General features: G+C 40.9%; 1 protein-coding gene and 1 pseudogene across 3 annotated transcripts in view; both read left to right on the top strand.

Moving 5' to 3' along the window:
• The window catches only part of PPFIBP1 (PPFIA binding protein 1), a 199401-nt gene that overhangs the window by 220 nt on the left and 183939 nt on the right, over nt 1-15242 (top strand). The window lies entirely within an intron of this gene.
• LOC128048211 (histone-lysine N-methyltransferase SETMAR-like) overlaps nt 1-15242 on the top strand; it is a 40860-nt pseudogene that overhangs the window by 7223 nt on the left and 18395 nt on the right.

Raw genomic sequence — 15242 nt, 5'->3', positions numbered from 1 at the left:
TTTCCCAGTGGGAGCAGGCACTTTTTGGTGGGTGGGGTAAGGCTTAACTCCTGGGGCTCCCAACTAGCTTTTAGGTGAAAAATACCTCCAGGATTGGACGTGTGAGATCTTGTCTGTGTCCTTAAATACCGCCCCCTCCCCACTCTCCTAATAATACTTGAGAACCCCAATCAGAGAAGTGTGGTGTCTGTGTGTGTGTGTGTGTGTGTGTGTGTGTGTGTGTGTGTGTGTGTAGGGGTGTGTAGGGGTGTGTGTGTGTTATTTTAAAATGTCACAAAAAGTTTATGAAATATCGACTTAAAAATTATGATGAGAGAACAAAAGTTTCTGTGTTTTATTGGCTCCCCTGTGGTGTATTACATTTAAATGAAAGTCTGTCATTGTTATTCATATTTTTTATATCATAATATAAGAAATCCTTTTTTATAGTTCCGTCAGAACGTGAGAAATTCACTTGGAGTGTATTAATTATGAGCTTGTGGGAAAACCGGTCTCTTGGGGGCATGCTTCAACGCCGGTTCTTTTTCTCTCACATCTTAACGGAGGATCCCTTTGGTTGCCAACGTTGTGATCTGGAAAGGTTAGAAAGGCTGTTGAGAACCTTCATATCTGTTTTCTGTGGCTGTTTCAGAGAAAGACGAGAGCTGGTAGTTGTTTTCATGGATCATTTTTAGAGAAGGGAGTTTTAACTGGGAAATGTGGCTGAAGGCGTGGCAAACAAACTCTTAATTATAGGAACATGAATTTTTCAACATGTGGGGCCAAAACAGATCCTTATTTTCAATAAGAATTGCAGGGAGCAATAGAGAAGAACTTGATCTCATGTCCCAGTTCGGTATGTAGGGAAAGGAACTGCCTGTTGGGAGCAAAAGGATATTTAGATCAGCAGAAGTACACAATTCTGTTTTTTTGTTTATTTCCGGTTTCAAACCCTTTAGCTGTTTCTTGCTTGGTGTTTGTGTGCCCAGGTCACTAACTGGGTATGATTGACTTTCTGGGGAAAAACGACCTCATACACTGATTGAGAACCCTCACTTATCAGTGCTGAAGGCTCTTTCTTTTGGGGAAGCAAAGAAAGTATTTGGGCTGGGACTCCTGAGTCAAGTTTCCCTTTCTTTCACCAGAGTGCCTCAGCAGTGAGGATCCTTCTGTTGCCAGGTCGGGAGGAAACGGGCGTGGACTTCTTTGTGAATCAAAAGCTGCATCCCAGGTGCCTGTACGTCAGGACATTTCCGGAGAGGAAAGAAAGAAGCCACAATATTGCATCTAATCAACCTAGGTCGGGAAGTGTGGAGACACGGGACTTTGTTGATGGGGTTCTCTGTCTTTCTAGCCAGATACCAGTTAGGTTGCAGGGCAAAAAAGAGGTGTTTTGTTTGCTGTTGTTTATAAAACACCTAAGGGCTTCCCTGGTGGTTCAGTGGTAAAGAATCCACCTGCAGTGCAGGAACCACCAGAGACATGGGTTCAATCCCTGGGTGGGGAAGATCCCCTTGAGGAGGAAATGGCAAACCGATCCAGTATTCTTGCCTGGGAAGTCCCATGGACAGAGAAGCCCGGCGGGTTACAGTCCAAAGGGTCGCAAAAGAGTTGGACACAACTGAAGCGATTGAGCGCACACTCATGCATGCATGCATGACACCTGGATCTGTATTGTTCTTAAAATTTTTAATTTGCACAGGATGGATGAAGAGTAGATTATTTTTGCAAAGAGGAGGTGTGCTTCACTGAAAAAGCCTATATATTTTAATTTTGGGCTGTGTTTTGGACTGAGAAACAGAAATTGGCTAATGTCACTGAAATAATGGTGACCGAGTCTTTGCTATTTATGTTCTGTGAAAGTGAAAGAGTTATTTGTTCAGTACAGTCTGACCCTTTGCGACCCCATGGACTGTAGCCCCCCAGACTCCTCTGTCCATGGGATTATCCAGGCAAGAATACTGGAGTGGGTAGCCATTCCCTTCTCCAGGCGATCTTCCCGACCCAGGGATCAAACCCAGGTCTCCTGCGTTACGGACAAATTGTTTACCATCTGAGTAGAAGTACATAAAACACACTGTATTTTCCAATGCACTTTTTCAGCAGGAAAGTCCAGGAGGTGAGGTGGAATTCCTGTGGGCTGGTGAGAGCTCTCTGAAGCCTTGACTGATGGAGTATTCAGACTGCTGTTTGTAATACCGAAAGAAAGCTGCAAAAACCAGTCAAGTAGTATCATTAGGATGTTATCTTGTTTTCCAAATTCAGATTTATAATTCTTTCCAAGAAATGAGTCCTTGCTTACTGACTTGAATATAACAAAGCTTTAAATTGCATTCGCAGTTTGAGTAGCAACCTTTAAGTTTACATACTTATTTTTAACCAACATTTCTCTTTCTCCATCTGTGTGTAGGAGGCAGATGTGGTATACTAAAACACAGTGTGTTCAAAGGACAAAACTTGAAAGATGTTTGAGTTATTGAGAAAGGTAGAATCAGGTTTTGGTTAAATTCTTTGACCAGCTACGATAGCTCCTTTAAAAAATGGGATAACCTGGCCTTTGCGGACAGATGTTGACTTGATATTCAGGGCACACTGTTGTTACATATCAATAGTGCCTAACTTCAGGGGCATTCTAGTCATTTTTTGGAATCAAGTTCAGTGAGAGAGCGTTCATTAACTGTTTAGGTAGTCTTTTTGTTGCGCACTGTGCTTGCAGGAGATAAATCAGAACAAGGTCAATCCCCGCCCCCCCCCCCCCCAAACCCGTTACTGACTAGCTGACTTCTTTTGAAAACCTTTCATATTCATGAACTATTTGTACTTTTGTAGTTAATTTAGATTATGTTGGTAATTTGTCACATTAAAAGTAACTTTTTGAGGTTCTCATCTCCCATTTTAAAAAATACCTATATCCTCAAAAGCGCATCTTTTAAATTGTTAACTAAAATACCTCATTCATCACTCATGTCTTTTCAGAGATATTATTACATGTTTCTGATCTGATTTGAATTACCTTTTCAAAACAGTGAATGAATGAGTGAATGAATGTATGAATATCCATTCACATTTGGGTCTGTGTCTTGATTCTTTACTAAAGAAATGTTCCTTTAAGGTGCACACATAGGCAAGAGATATCATTAGGTTGGCCAAAAAGTTTGAGTTTCTCTGTAACATGGAAAAAACCTAAACAAACTGTTTGGCCAACCCAATACATAATTATGACATTTTTTTTATTCCCAAAGATTTCCTTAGAAAGTCACATTAGTTTTGAAAGTAAGAAAAAAATCCCAGTTAAGCATCTGATTGTGAAATCGTTCAGGAAACCATGATTTTATTGTTTTTTAACCATGGTGAAACAGATGGGTTTAAGTATGCGATCCAAAGCTGTTAAGGTTACTGACACTGGGTGTTGTTTTAGGACAAAGGAAACAAAGTGTCTGTCCTCTAGCCAGCATTTCCCTTCAACTAAAAGTTGATAATTTCACAATTAAATCAGTCATCCAGCTGCCCCCATGTTGACACTATCCAATAACTGCTCTGGGCTTATGTAGTTCCTTGAATCTATAGTGTATTATGTCATCACTTTCTCAAATTCATTGCCATGCATGTTAGAATGATTTTCCTAGCCAAAAGCCTATAACGTTTGTCACATATATCACTACCATAAAGACTGATGCGTCATTAAATGGAGCTAATGGATTAAAAAAAGAAAGCTGAACTAACCTACCCTAGAAAATACAAAGACTTTTCTATTTTTTTACACTCTTTATTTAAACAGTAATTATTGATGCCAGTTTGGCATTGGTTGATGTTTCAAAAAGCCAAGTGGTGAGGGTTTCTTTTACATCAATACTTTGCCCCCTATTTAAGGATCTAAGACACCAAACAACTGGATTTTAGATGAAAAAGTGGGCCTTTCCAGGAGTTTTAAGTTTACACACTCATTAGGCAGCTTTTGAAGAAGAGGAGGGTTTGAGTGAAACCTCTACCACTTCTCTTTGCAGAGCTTCTATTTCTGAAATGTGGGTTTGGACTCTGAGGGATCCAGGTGGGTGTGTTGTCTTAGTTTGTGACTGAACTTTGGTTGCGTGTCTCCCTGGAACTTGGTGTGACTCACAGTTTGACTGGCCTACATTCATATCCTTGTTTTTCTTGGCGAATGTAATGAGTTCAGAATAGAAACATCAGGTGGCGGTTTCCGTGTGGTGGTGCACCAAAAAATGCCCATAACCGAAGGAATTGTGCGAACTCAGATTGCATTGAATATCAGTCATTCTGGTAAAGACTCGTTTCACTGATATGAACCATGAAGGAAGAAGATCAAATACCATTACTTTGGGGACTGGCTGAGTAAGGCGAGGTCTTTTCACCTCTCCTTTAACTTAGAGAAATTCAGCATTTGACAGAAAAACAAATGCAAGTTCGAGAGCCAATATGCTGATTCCTAGTGTTGCGTGTGGGGTAGCAAAGGAAAACGTAATTTTACCTGATGAGAGAGAAAGACTGAAGATGCTGTTTTCAGTGACAAGTCCATTCATAAGTAAGTGGCCAAATTCTTTAGGCACACAAGGTAGTTCTGGAAAGAAGTAGGCAGGCCCATTGGGAACTCTTACCACTTCCTTGGCATGCATGTTACTCTGAACTGTATAACTGAATGTGATTTCATGTCATCTTGTATTTCCTGTGAACCTAGGATATAGCTCACAGAAGTTCTTTTGCTGGCTTTCTGTCACCCTTCTCTCCATATATATCTTTTCACAAATACAATCTTCTCATCGCAGAATTGTTTGAGGTTTTTATGAGAAAAGTTTGAACTTTGAAATAAAATGTAAACAGCCTAAAGCTCTATGGCCTACTTTCTTAATACAGTGACTTGAGAGTGTGGCTGTGGTTGCATAAATAATATCCCTGGAACCATTATCTTTTTGTAAAGATAATGCTTCTCATAATAACACATGGTCGAGGATTTTATTTTGCTTGAACTGAAATTTGAACACACTCTACTTTTTATTATGAATGCTGGAAGAGTCGGAGGAGCCTGTAAGCTCTCGTCTAAAGTAACTCTACAGCGAGTGAGTGGGAGGAAGGGAAACAGTGACGACTCACAGGAAACAGTGATTGAACCTGTGAGTCGGCCAGGACAGTTTGTGTGAAGTCACCTGGGTCTCAGTGTTTTTCCTCTGGATCAGCTGCTTGGATGCGTCTGTAAAACTTTCACATTCTTCCGACCTCCACCCCCATCAGTGGGTGACTTTGCCCAACCAAGAGGGCTTTTAAATGTAGACTTAAAGTTCTTTTATTGCTTTCTTCTCAAGGTACCTTGATTCTCTAGGATGGCTTGCACTCTACATTACCCTGTGGAGCAGACACAGCTAGGTGCGCAATCATTTCCATCCTTCCCACTTTTTAGTGGTGGTCAGGTAAAAACAAAACAAAACACATACACACCAAAACTTGATTTCCCAGAATCCCTTGCAGCTGGGCGATGTCTAAGTGACATCGTCCTGGCCAATAAGGTAGCTGGGAGGGGTTCTCCACAGACTCTCTTGCGTGTTAGGCTGTTGCTCTTTGTGCTTCTCGTTCTCTCTTCCAGGATAATGGATGCTGTTTTCTAACCGCAGAAGCCGTCTTGTGACCAAATTCTAGAAGCTTGAGGGGTAAGTGGGCTGGGAAGCTTGATGGCCTTCTGGAACGCTGTACCAGACTTGGTCTGCCCAGCTGTTGATTTGTTTTGAGAAAAATAAATCTTCATTTGATTCAACCACAGAAGTTGGGTCTGATACTTGAAGCCAGAGGGAATCCTGACTGAGTTTAAATTTTAAAGAAGTCATAGTTCTTTTCGCTCAGAATTGAAAGGCACCATCCTGGATGATTAAAAAAAGGGTCGGACTTTGGAACCCTGCATACCCTCAATTTGAATCTTGGCTTTGCTATTCATTACAGACTAATCTTGACAAGAAATTTAATGGTTTGGGGTCTCCGTTTTCCTATCTGTAAATAGTGGTGCTGGTGTTTGTCTTATGGAATTTTTGTCAGTATTGAAGTGAAGTGAAGTTGCTCAGTCGTGTCTGACTCTTTGCGACCCCATGGACTGTAGCCCAACAGGCTTCTCCGTCCATGGGATTTTCCAGGCAAGGGTACTGGAGTGGGTTGCCAGTTCCTTCTCCAGAGGATCTTTCCGACCCAGGAATCGAACCCGGGTCTTCTGCATTGTAGGCAGACGCTTTACTGTCTGAGCCACCAGGGAAGTTTGTCAGTATTAGAAAATGTTAATAGAAATAATAATGAAACATTTGGCACATAGGTTTTTAATAAATGATGGCAGCTACTACTAAAGAATACCATAATGAGGAGCCTGAAGAAGGGGAAGTAAGTAATTTAACTTTTAGTAGGTTCTCAGTAAACATGGTTTGAACAACTGAATGGTGGGTTAGCCTTATGGCTGCAGCCACTTGCCTCCATCTACTTACCATTCATTCCAAGGCCCATCTGTTTATCTTCGGCCCCATCTGCCTACACTGGAATACTCGGAACTCTTATGTTCTCCCAGCTTTGGTTGAAAAAGCAAAAGATGTTCTTATGACAGTTTTATTACCTATAAGCAAAGAGATGAAGCAGATGTGCTCCAGAGTCAGATAAATGTAAATTAGACTCTTCTGTCCTTAACTATGTGATTTTTGTCTTCTGTGAAATGGGAATAATTGGGTGGGTTATGAGAATTACATATGATAATATATGTGAAGCATTAACAGTGGTTTTCCTGGCATACAGTGAACACTGAATTAATGACAGATATTGTTACTATTTTGTTAAACAGTTCTTGGCCTTGGTACAAGGTCCTCTTGGAGATATAAGGGCAAATAAAACATGGTCTTTACCCTTAAGGATATTCATATAGAGAAGATAGGGGAAGAAATGGAATGATCTTCCTTACACATAACCATAATGAAAAATAGATTTAGAAAGCTACTTAGCTGTTAGAAAGTTGGGGGAAAATATACGGATTTAAACAAATGGTTATCATATGTATTTTAAGGAAAAAAGTCACCAAGCATGCATATAAAAGTTATATTTGTCAGTGCAGGAAAAAGTTGCTAAATGGAGTGATTTGTGGAGGATAGGATGAAGATGATGGGAAAGATGAGGGGCCTTTGATTTTTTTATGTCTGTTTTACAGCCTCATGAATTACTCTTGAAATATAAAGAGTATTAAAGTTTAAAGAATCAGTTTGTGGGGCTTCTTGGAGGTAAGTGGTAGAAGATGGCGCTATGAAATAGTAAAGGATTGGATTTAGAGGGGTCCTACTAGAGAAGGTGGGATTTGAATGGGATGAGTAGGAAATGTTGAGACACTGGGGGGACATGAACATCCTTGGGTTTGGAACAAAATGTAGAATATAGTTTTAGAGAAAGATAGGAAGATCAGTATTGTTAATAGAGGTAAGATATTCTAAAGCCAGATCTTAGAGGGATTTATAAAAGAGTGACAAGACTATGCTTTAAAATGAGTTGTGGGTTTTTTTGTAAGGTAGGGAGGGATCTAAGAACTATTATTATTTTATAAAAATGACTCTTGAAATAATATGTTGAATGTTAGGAGGGGTATATGTGGTGAACGGAGTGAGGACAGATAGAACAACTTTAATCAAGAAAGGCACACAGCAAAAGTTGAATTTAAATGGGAAATATGATGAATTCAGATTTAAGCATCTGAAAAAGAAGATTTAAACATCTAGAGTTTGCAATTCATTGTGACCCATGATAACTTACCTTCATTTTCTCATTGTCTAAATGGGTTAAATCATAGAACCTGTCTCATTAGGTTTTTAGGAGAACAACAACAACAGTATTAATAATAGCTAATGCCTACTAGGTGTGTACTAAGCACTGTTCTAACTGTCTGACATATTTCAACTTAGATTTAATCCCTACATCATCCCTAAGAAAAGGTACTGTTCTTATTCTTACAAATGAGAAATCTGAGGCACAGAGAGACTAAGTGACTTTCCCAAGGTCACACAGATTGTGTGTTGGACAGGGATTTAAATGCAGGTAGATACAGTCTCCAGGGTCAGTAACCTCAACCACTTCATATTACTGCCTCTGGCTTAGTTCTGTACTTGACATGTTAAAAGCTGCTTAGAATTGTTAGTTATTCACTCTATTCACATCATGATGTTAAGCACGAATTTAGACATTAAGGTTTAGAGTGTAGGCAAAACCCTCGAGTGATAGACCATCTCTGTAGGATTGTTACCTAAAGAGTAAGAGCGTGTGAACTTGCTGAAGAAGAGAATGCAGAATGAAAAGCAGAAGAAGGTACACAGCCCACAGGGAACTCGACATGTAGACATGGTCAGGCCAAAGAAAAGTTATTAAAGGTGATTGAGCAAGAATAACCAGGGAGGTTGGAAGGGAAGAGGTTGCTGGTGGCAAGGGAATGAAGCACGCCCAGCACAAGTGGCCCATCCCCTCCATCCAGTGCTGCAGACCTCTTACAGGACGAGTCTGAGAAATGGCCCCGAGTCCAGCTGCCCTCATCTGTGGCCTAGGAGAGCAGTTTCAGCACAGTAGCCGTGGAATCCAGAGTACAGAAGATTGAGGAAGACATGGGAGGTGATGAACCCGACGCTGTCCTGTTAGCCCAGCCTTTCAAGGAATTGAACAGAGAGAGATGTGCTCTGACAGTGTGGGTTTGATGATGGTCCAGGCAGAAAGGGTAACATGAAAGCAGCAAACAAGAAGAGGGAAGGAAAGGGGTAGATTGAAATTAGGTAGAGAATGCGGGTTAGCTTTGAAATCTGTAAAAATGCTTCTTCAGATAGAATGAAAGAAAGGATGCGGGAAATTGAGGAAAGAAATGTGATGGAAAGAGATAAGAGCTGAGTGAGTTCACCCCAGGCAGTCTGCCTTTTTTTTTTTTTTCCCCCCAGTCTAATAGGAGGCTGTGAGAGGAAATTCATAGACAAGTAACTCAGGCTCCCCAGAGCTCTCAGGATTATTGAGACAGAGGAAACATTTGAAAGAATGACAGAAGTCTCTCATCTAACCAATGCGAGCTGACACATTTGCCAGGATGTATCTCCAGGCAGGAAATTAATTTATTGAAGTGGAAAGTAGTGGTACAAAACAAGAAGAGGGGAATGAAATGAGACAAAGGGATACCTGGCTGTATGTAAAGAAGGAATTTTTAGACACCAGACTAAATGGTTCACAGAACAACTTCCCAGGGGAAATCTGAGAGCTCTGAGTGATGGGGAAGCAGCCTGGGTCTGGGACCACAGGCTGGGTTTGGTTAACACTGAACCACAGAGCACCAGGGAGTACTCTGAAAGAGGCAGGTGTCCAGCAGAGAGACCTCCGCATCATTACGTGCTCCGGTTTAACTGGCTCTGTGCATCTTCGTTTGATAGGGGGAGAGAGGGGTCTGCCCAGCCCGCCCAGCCCGGGACCCTTCCCCAGAGTGTGGAAGTTAGAGATGACATAGGAAAGATGAGGATGCCAATGTTGATTGCCTTTAGAACGTAACTAAAGTGTAAACTGAATGCAAGAGGTCATGAGAGGAACTCAGAAAGATCTTTGGCTGAAAGACATTGGGTTGCAGTGTTTCAGCAGATTTGTTGTTGCAGTCATGTGAGTGGTATGAGAAAAGGACTGAAGCAATCTAATAGTTAAGAGTGTGGGACTAAAACTCAGCACCACTCCCATCAGCCCATAGGTGAGTTCTTTGGGGGTTGCTTTGACTGATGTCAGTGTAAATGTATCCAAGTGTGGGCAGCACATTTAGATCTGGGCATAATGTTCTTGAGTTCAGTGATTCTCAGTGGGGCCAGCTACATACTTTGTGGAGCCCAGTGTATGATGAAAATGTGTGACCCTCTTGTTCAAAAAGCAGGAAAAAGTGCTGTAAAAGGTACTAATAGGAAAAGCTTTTCTTTTTCTTCTGTAGTCTCTCTTTACTTGTCATGGTGTTTATGTGCTTTAATGTTATTCTGAATGAAGTGAAAATAAAAATCATCAGTGTGAATTTTATTGTTCATCTTTTTATCATGCAATGCCAGTGTGAAATGCAAATATAAGAGCATTTAACAACTATGCAGAATTACTGAAATCACGTTTCGTAGTGTTTCGTGGCTTGTAACTGCATTTGTATATTCTTTTTATCAGAACAGAGGAAACCCTGCACAAACCTGGCTACCGTTATTTCACATCTCAATTTGCACAGGCTATTAGTCTTGGCTTATGGAAGGAAAGACTGAAAGGAAAAAGAACCATGGAGTTTCTCTGTCTTTCCTTCTCCTGTGCTGTCATTGTCAGCTCAAGTGGTTGGTTAATGCAGGGGAGTGGCAGGAGTAAGCGAGGATATGAAAGGAGTGTTTGGTTGTTTTTGTTTCTTAGAAACATGCTGCCTCGTTTTTGCATGTGCAGCGGATTCTGGATTGAAAGGAAAGCATGGCCTCTTGTGGCTGTCAGCACCCACCCACCTGCTCACTCAGTTGTTTGTAGCACATTTGCCTTGAACTCGCTTTGAGTCCTGCTGAACTCGATGCATCGTGAGCCTGCCAAAGTTCTGTGCTTATGGGGCCTTGCAAACACTGTGTATGAATCGGGCGGCAAGGAATGGTGGCCACTCTTATTAAACAGATCCCCTCTGCTTACATGCACGCTCCATTGTGCCATCTGACCTTGTTTATAGAACACAAGTTTAAATTATGAGGCATTTTGACCTCATTTATGAAAAGAAATTCAAAGTTTAAATTATTAGGAATCTTGATGGTGACAGCAGAGTGTTAAACCAGATATGGGGTCTTTTTGAGCATGGGGTTCTGTATGTGACTACAGGTTACAAGTTCATGAGGATTGCCCTGGTTCTGGGAAGTTAAAGAACTCAGTTTTAAGCTCGAGCTACCCTCTGATCTTGAAGTCTCAGCTTCATTATCAAAGTTTACAGTGGGTCAGGTTTGTGTGGAGTGTCCTAGAGACCCTTCTCCTGGCATCAGCCCTGTCATTTTTGCCTTTCAAGTGTTTTCTGAATGACTTTTCCTTCTACCAGTGCCTTAGTTTACATCCTCATCATCTCTGATACAGACTGTGCAGTTAGTCTCTTGCCTATATTCTGCACCTTGTGGCTAGAAAGATCTTCCAAATAAACCTTTAGAACAAGGCCTGCCTGGTCCTTTCTCTGATCTCCTGTGGGCTCAGCCTTACAGCAGAATTCTCAGACTCGTTGGTCTGGGATGGAGACTGCCTACAGACAGGTATGGTTTGAAATACACAGTATTTTAAGAAATTTGTGCCAGTACTTAATTTTTTTGGTAACTTCACCAATGGAAATTTACATTTAACAAAGAGAAGATCTGGCTGCTCTGGGCTCCAGTTTTCAAACAGGAGGACCACTTGTGGACTTGAGGAGGAAGATTGACTTAAAAAATATATATATATTTATTTGGCTGCGCTGGGTCTCAGTTGCAGCATGTGGGACCTTCATTGTAGCTTATGGACTCTCTAGTCATGGGGCGGGGGCTCCAGAGGGTGCAGGCCCTGCAGTTATGCCGCACAGGCTTAGTTACCCCATGATGTATGGGGATCTTAGTATCACAACCAAGGACTGAACCCACATCCCTGCATTGCAAGGAGGATTCTTAACCACCAGGGAAGTCCCAAGATTGACTCTTTATTCTGGCAAAGCCTTCACTTTCATGGATCTAGAGCATGCATTTGCCTGTTCTCAAGGAATGCTGTGAAGGAATTAGAATGCTGATTTTTTAACTTGAGAAATTAAGTTCTCCAACCTCATAGTGTAATTTGGGTGTATGCTTTGTAGCAGCCCTTGTTTCCTTTTTTGTTTTGTTTTGTATTTTAGCTCTTGATTGCTTTTTTAGGAGAAACACTTCCCTAGGTCTCACCTGATCAGTGTCACCACTGTGTCACTGTGGTGTCACTGTGTCACTTGTGATCTCATCTGATCTCGATTCTTTCTCTAAGCTTCTCTCCTGTGCTCACACCCAGGCTCTGCCCCCCTGGCATGCTTTAAGTTTGCTCAGCTCTCCTACTTTTCCTACTGTTTGTCCTTGCTTAAACCCTCATCTTTCCTCTAGGCCCCCTTAAAGCAGTTCATCAGGATACCCTTGCTGAGAGCCTCAGTCTGAGCTCAGCCTACAAACTCTTGCTGGAAGCAGGTAATAAAATCTTTAGAATTATAAATGCTAAAGGTAATGGCAACCCACTCCAGTATTCTTGCCTGGAGAAACCCATGGACAGAGGAGCTGGTGGACTACAGTCCATAGGGTCACAAAGAGTCAGACACAGCTGAAGTGACTTAGCACTAAGTGGACAGTGAGGTCAAGTTGCTTGTGAAGGTTCCTCCCAGCCCAGTGATTTTGAGAAGCCATAATTCTTCCAGTGCTTGTACCTATATGTTACTATGCATTTGGTTATCTAGTTGTTTTTTAAACTTGTGCTTTGTGATAGGAACTGTGCTTATGTCATCTAACTTAAATTATGAGTGTGGCACTAGCATTATCTTCCTCTTACTGAGGAAGAAACTGAGTTTTCCTCCAAAACTGGTGCTCCAAATGGCTGATCTCTAGTTATATCTTATTTCTTCAAATAGATTATATACTTGTTGAAGGCCATGACTCTGCCTTTGTTGCCAGGCCCTGCTACCCAGTCAGGAATCAGTAAATGTTTCAGTGATGAGAGTAATGATTTTTTTGGCTAGTGTGCGTTGAGGCCTAGACAAGCCTCCATGGGAATGCCCAGGAGACTTGAGTAGTATCTTATACTCTAAGATTGACCTTTTACTGTGCACAAAGACAGGATAGGGTTTTGATCTTGGGCTGTGGATTTAGATGGACCTATGTCTGTGTCTCAGTTTCTTCATTTGTAAAATGGGGTCAATAATAGTATTTTGTAGCAGTGGTTTTAAACTGGGGTGATTTGGGCCTGTAGGAGTCATTTGGCAATGTCAGAAAACACTTCTTGTATTACAGCTGGGGGTGGAGGCAAGATTGGCTTTTAGTAAATAAAATCCAAAGATGATGCTAAACATCCCTGCAATGCACGGGTGCTTCTCCCCCCATCAGCAACAGAGAAATACCCGGTCTCAACTGTCAGTAGGGCCGAGGATGAGAGACCCTTTCTTGTAGGTTCCTAAAGATGAAACAAGATAATGAATGCGATGAGTTTGGCATAGTTAACTGTAACTCTAAGAAAACCATCTCAAAGACTGAGAAACCAGCTTTTGTGGGTGGGGGGCAAACCCTAAAACATTTCACTTCAGAACATCTGTGATTCTTGCCTTATGCTAAGGATTTCACGCTTTCCTGTTTAGAAGTGACAGACTCACTGGAGATTGTGTGTGTTACACTGTGTACTAACATGAGCTGGCATGGATTTATCAAGGCCGTAAAAACAATTATTAATTTTTAGGGTGTTCCTGGTAAACTTCCTGCTTCCTTGACTAGAGATAATTTTGGTGTGTGAGTTTAAATTCTCTCTGATGGAAAATGTTTTGATTAGTGAATTTCCAAACTGTGTTTTGATAAGTGGGACATGAGAAGTTTTTGTTTTCACATCAAGAAGCCTATTGTTTTCATAACCCTAAGTTTAAAATGAAGCCGCTTTCTCCCTGTTTGCTGCCTTACCTGCTTGCTGCACAGTTTTGGCATTTGTAGGAGTGGCTTGAAGAACTGTTGGATTTCTATCTATTGTTTCTTTTTTTAATAAATTTGAAGTTGAGACTATTCTTTAATATTTTTATAGTTACAAAAATAATATATGCACCTTCTAGAAGATTTGAATGATATGGAAAAAACATAAAGAAGATACAGTTAAAAAAAATCGTCCTCAGTATTCTGCCACACAAAAATGCAGCTCCTGTTGCTGTGTTTCCTTCCTTTTTCTCCATTCATATATATTTTTTCATATTTGAAGTATTCTGAATGTATATTTTGGGCCCTGTTTTTACTTACATTGTTTTTTTGTTTATTTAATTTTATTAAAAAAATTTTCCATTGTACTGCTCAGCTTATGGGTTCTTAGTTCCCCGACCAGGAAATGAACCCTGAGCCCACGGTAGTGAAAGCACTGAGTCCTAATCACTGGACCGCCAAGGGATTCCTCTTAATGTTGTTTTATTTGCATGTTCTCACTCGACTACAGTACCTCTAAATGTTATTTCTAAGGATTGTAATATCTTCCATCTCTGGGTGTTTCATGGTTTATTTAACCCTATCACAGCACACACAGCCTGTTTTCAGTGTTTGCTGAGCATCTTTCGGCAGTCAGCATTTTCTGCATTTCAGATCCTTCCCATCTTTATAAGAGATGACAAGAACCAGCATCAAAGGGTGTGGGTCACTGCATGGATGTCTTGGCCCATGTTGATATCAATTACCAAATAATAGCAGCGTGGTATTCTCATTTTAATAGCGTTTGTTAACTTTCTAGGAGAAAAGATATTTTCTTTTTCATTTATTTGATATTTATGAAGTCAACCATGTATATGACTGTTGGCTGTATTTCCGGTTTAACTGTTCATATACTTTCCCAATTTTATCTATTGGGAATTAGTATTATTCTTATTTGTCATGAATTCTATGTATTTCACTTATTAATCCTTTCTGATAGTTACTGCAAATATTTTCACTTAGTTTTTTAACCTAATTTTTGTGATAAAAATTTTTTTGTTTTTAGTGATGTAAAAGTTTAAAAATTTTGTGTAGTCAAATCTATTGATTATTGTTTTCCGCCTGGGGTCTTCAACCTTCCTTCACCTCTACTCAGATGAACCCTTTCTGCTTTGAAAGTCACTGTGCTGAGCCATCAGTGTTTAAAATTCTATCCCAAAGTAGATTGCTATTGAGTTTCCTAATGAGGATAAAAGTGCTGAATCTAATATGGACACCCATTGTATACCATGGAAAACCCTTCACACCAGCATGTGTGTGGATGTGTGTGTGAGAGAGAGGTGGGTGGAGAGGGAGAGAATAAGGAAAATTGATGAGAAAGGATGAGGCTCTTGTTAGGCCCCTGCTCATTTGGTTTTGTTTTAAATTTCCTTTCCCTCAGGATGGGAGTGATCTTGTTGCCGGCAGGGGGGCTCCTAGAGGTTCCCAAATGGCTGAGTGCCAGGGACCAGCAGCTGAGCAAACAGTATTTGTACCTGGGCACAGAGTTGGCCCACAACAATTTGTTTATTTAGTGCAGAAGAAGGTGGACTGAGCAGAGATGGGCCCCTCCACACCTCACCATCGTATTCC

Source organism: Budorcas taxicolor, chromosome 5, assembly GCF_023091745.1.
Source record: "Budorcas taxicolor isolate Tak-1 chromosome 5, Takin1.1, whole genome shotgun sequence".
Classification (NCBI taxonomy): domain Eukaryota; kingdom Metazoa; phylum Chordata; class Mammalia; order Artiodactyla; family Bovidae; genus Budorcas; species Budorcas taxicolor.
The sequence above is the reverse complement of the archived record's forward strand: the minus strand, read 5'-3'. Positions and strand labels throughout refer to the sequence as shown.